The following is a 5071-nucleotide window of genomic DNA, read 5'->3' as shown; positions in this document are numbered from 1 at the left end:
ATAAACCTTTCTTAACAGACATTAAAAAGTTGATATGGCCGCTTTTGTATCATTCATACATATTATGGTTGAATTCTGGTGGTCAAAATCCATTTATTAAAATTACAACTCCCAGCACGCTCCCCTTGGAGATGGTTTCGTCCTGTCCGCCCGTGGCTTTTATGACAGGAATGTGTGCGAGTGCAGAATGGGAGGAGATAAGGAAGAAGGTAGCTCAGATAGTATTGTAATGCTCCTTGTGAGAGGAATTACTGAGCTGAGAATTAATGCAAAGCTAAGCCCACACTCTAAATTAACACTGGGAAAAGAATAATTACAATTTCCCTGTGATGATAATGTTTTTCAAAAGCCTCAAGTCAGAGATATCAGGGCTTGCTTGGATAATAAACTTCCCCTACTTGGGAAATGATGACCCTTTGACCTGAAATGCAAACTCTTTTCATTGCAATAAGCTAAAAATAGCCTATAAATAATATTAAGACTGCTCCAGTTACTATACATAGCCTCGGGGGTAACAGCGGGAAGTCGAACATATGCTTCAAAGTGTACATTTCAGTGTGTCCTCTCTCTAGAACCCTTGACAACTGACTCAGATGACAGAATAAATCACCCCCATGGTCCTCCATGCACAGCTCAGGCTTTAATTATTACCAACAAACCATACATTTTAACATTAAACATTCTGATCATTAAAATTAAACAGACGCTACAATCAGTAGCTTCGAACAAGGGCAGCATCGATGGCTTGTGCATATTTTAATAATGCACCAGAGGGTATTTGTAGCCCTGCAACATGCTCAGTCAGGCTCATAAACAGGTGTTGTGTGGAGGATCTTTGTGAAGTGATACAAAGAAAAGACTTTCTCTCTGCTATTGCCTTTATTTGGGCAGATTGTATAAACATAATATACTTTTTGAGATAAATTCTTCGCTGTCCCATATATGAAGCAGCCTTACGTCACACATCGAAGCTGATTTGTCTCTTTAGTTTTTCAGTGTGATGCAAAATGTTTGCAATCAGAGGCAAAACAGCTTTATTTAATGAGAACACATGTCCAATAAATGCATTGAACAGCGATTAGCAGAGGTTAGTGTAAATTACATATGCACAGTTAGGTTGTATCAGGATTCATGGAGCCAAATTTCATGTAGCTGATGAATAAATGTATTCTGATTTGCATTCTGATTCATATGCAGGCACATGACGTGAAATAATCTTCATGACCCAGATTGAAACTCTGGTATTTTCATATTTGGCACAAACTCATGTCAACGTCATAGTCAATGCTGGACGAGCTTAATTACTCTAAACATTGCATTCATTTAAATCACTGAAAATTCTCTGCAATGGCAACACGTTCTGGTGTCAAATGTAACCTCTCGCTAAATTATTCAAGCAGAAACTTCATCAAATTTGTACCCAAGCCACTACTAATACTCCCGTCATCGTCATGCTGTGAGATTTATGGTCTCGCCTCGGTCCGTAAAGCAGGGATTAACTCAGAAGTATGTGTGTGTTTGTATAGTTTCGTATCTGCTTGTTTTCACGTCCATGAGTGCTTCATTCTTGTACATGTGTGTAGTCAGAAAGTCAGGTCATTCCAGTCGTTTGTCCTCCCTCCCTGTGCGATAATGTTCCTGTGGAGATGACTCAAATGTCATTAGCAACACCTGGAGTGAATGACACTGCACATTAAGCAATCATAGTCGACATTATTTCTTTTTTATTTTGTAATTTAGTTGATTGTGTGGCAATATATTCTAATATGTAGAAATAGGATCTGCATTTCATTTTGCTTTATAGGTTGTTATGTTATTGGTCTCAACATAGAAAATAAGCTCTGATGATATATTTTAGAGTGAAAAACGTGCCTTCGGTCCATGACATCACTCAACAGTGAGGTGATAGCATTGTTATACAGGGTTGGTTTCTGCTCAGTCTTACAATTGATCGTGCAGTTATGTAATGCAACACTATGTCTAATCTCTCTCACTGATTAATCTCTCTGTGTTCTTGGTTAACTTTAATCCTGAACTGGGATTTCAATTTGTTCTCCAAACCTCAGCTCGAGCATACACCCAACGTGTCGTTTTCACGCTTGCTTCAGCTCCCTGTTCTTCGCCAGAGTCTTGCGGAACCTGAAAAACCCGAATGACAGGCAGGGAAACACCTGAGGAAACTCAGCTCCACCTAGGCTCAGTTCAATGAGTGTTACAAAACGATTCACTCTTCAGTGCAGGGAAAGGGGGGAAAAAAAATAAAAAGTTTGGTGCAGTGATTGAGAGATAGACGGGCAGGAAAGAAAAAAAAAACAGATGATAACAGAGAATATGAAAGAATGCGAGAAGAAAGAGAAGCAATTAAACCTGAGAGTGAGACGCAGCTCATTTACTGATTCCAGGAACCAGCCTGCTGTTTCAAGATGATGTCGATGACGTGAGCTGGTTTTTGATTAGCAAGATACAAAACTCCAAATGTCACCAACACCCACAGTCTTCCTCATTTTATTTATTTATTTATTTTTATAGTTCCTTTTCGAAACATTTGCTTCAATCCAGAAATGAATTTATTTAAAGGTTGTCATGATATGAGTAAGTAATGATGGAAGTAAGGTAGTAAATGCACGAGTAGATGTCACAGAATTTTTAGTGATACTGACAGCTAATACTGGCTGGTATGCACTTACTCACACTGAGAACAGATACTGTCACTCCTTACTGACATTTCTGCGTACAAGAATGCACAAGGTGTGAGCAGGAGCAAGGGAGTATTTTCAGTGTTGATGCAAGTTTGAGTGCGTCCGTATGTGTGTGAAATGTTTTGTGTGTGCTTACGCATGAATATGTATTTAAACAAGGGAAAACTTTGCATTTCCTCGCTGTGATGTTAATGCCGTGTGTGTTCAGGGGGTTGTTTTATGCCGGCGCACCTTCTGGTACGACCCTTGAAAAGCTCCTTTGACCCACTTTCCACAACAAAGGAGAATTGAGGTTATGGGAGAACGAAGGGAAGAGGACAACATGAATATTATATTTTGTATTTGTGGAGGAAGAGATTCCCCACGGGCCTCTTTATGAATATTTAATAAAGTTGGCCTTTCTCACATCTCTGCAGAATGTTCGACAGTGTGGATTTTTGGAAATATCACAAAACAGAATGTGTTCAAGCAGGCGTGCAGGGGGTGACATTTGTCTTTAAGGATTAGGTGATACGTAAACAAATATATACACACAAACTGATTCACAGAGAAAAGCCTGAGAAGGTTGAATTCTTCGTCCCATTGCTATCATATACAGAGAGATAGGGGCAACAACACTGACTGATGGTGCTTTTCATACACTTATAGTCTCCCATATGCTTTATCATGTGTTTAATATAAGGATGATGGTAATGTAGATTAGACCACAAGTGCTGCAAGATGATGGATTAAAATGACAACAGGAAGAAAATTCTATTCTCTATTGCTATGAAACACTTTATGTCATATTTTAAAAAATGCTTTTTTAAAATTTTTTTTATTCTGAATTCCACCCAGATCTTTAAATAAAATTAAATCATCACACTTTGGTTAAACTGCTTGTAGATGCGTACTGCAAGGTGGCGCAGTTGGTAGCAGTGTTGCTTCGCAGCAAGAAGGTTGCCGGTTTGTGTCCCGGTGGGGGCACCAGGATTTTTCTGCGTGGAGTTTGCATGTTCTCCCTGTGCAGTGTGGGTTCTCTCCGGGTTCTCCGGCTTGCTCCCACAAGTCCAAATACATGTTGAGGTTAATTGGAGATTCTAAATTGTCTGTAGGTGTGAATGTGAGTGTGCTTGGTTGTCTGTCTCTAAGTGTAGCCCTGTGATCGACTGGTGACCTGTCCAGGGTCTATTTTATACCCTTTGTCACTTGTTTTTTTTTTTAAAATATACATCTCTAGGCTCTACAAACGTCTTGTTTATCTTGTGCAATCTGTTTGTTAATTTATAATTTAAGGTTGTTCTTTGCTCTGAATGGGATTGCACGCAATTTTGTTGAACTTTTTTGGTATGACATTAAAGAATTCTGATTCTGAAATGTGCTATAAGTGGTCATCTAGCTTGTTTTGACCTATCATCAGGCCTTGTCGTGGCTCAAATAATTAATTAATATAGTTTTTTTTCTTCTATAAAATGCCCGAAAACTGTATATCATTTCCTAGCATTCAAGATAGCATCATCAAATGTCAAAAATGTTTAGTATTTTCTGCTTTCTTTACATACAAATGGCCAAAATCTTGCTTAAGATATTAAAACAGCTGTCCACCAACTAATCAGTTAACAAACTTGGAAACCACTGGACCAAATATCAGCTATATCATATATGAACAATGTTGTTACATATTGTGATATTTTTCACTCCCAGTTTGCTCCTCATTAGGAAAAATCCCCACATTGTCAGAGCTGTTGACACCATCGTAGAGAGATGGTGCTATTTGGAAACTTGCACCATTTAAGTAACTAAACCACAAGATGGCAACATTGCACTAAATATTACATTTTTTACTGGATCTGACTAAATTTGCCAAACATGCACATGAATGCCAAAACACAGCCTGAATACTTTGAGTTATTCTGCATATGCTGCATACACACACGGTCATACAAGCAGGAGAGTCAATAAGAGGTAAGAGGTAAAGCACAAGTGTTTTTCTGCCTTAACAATGGAGGCCTCAGTGCTGCAGTGTCATTGTTTGGACAGAAAACAATGCAGCCCATGCAGCTGTTCAAGTCATTAGTAGGCGTGCACTGAAGGCTTACTGGTTGGGACTTCCTTTAAATGACAATGACCTCGTAATGAGGAAATCTTCCGTCATTGTTTTGCCGGTGAGTAAACCATACCTGAGGTCTACTGGCTGACTGCACAGTGCCCACATACCAAGGATGACAGGATAAGATAACAGTAGAGCTAAAAATATGGCTTTGCTGCATCCAAGAAACAAAGCACATTTGTTCTGTCTAATTTAATCTAATCTCATCTAATCTAATCTAATCTAATCAAGTGAAAACTGCTATCTCTAAAAATATTTGTATTGTGTAGATGATTTAAAGTTA

Source organism: Stegastes partitus, unplaced genomic scaffold, assembly GCF_000690725.1.
Source record: "Stegastes partitus isolate 25-593 unplaced genomic scaffold, Stegastes_partitus-1.0.2 Scaffold1480, whole genome shotgun sequence".
In the NCBI taxonomy this organism is placed as follows: Eukaryota; Metazoa; Chordata; class Actinopteri; family Pomacentridae; genus Stegastes; species Stegastes partitus.
Note: the sequence above shows the minus strand (reverse complement) of the source record.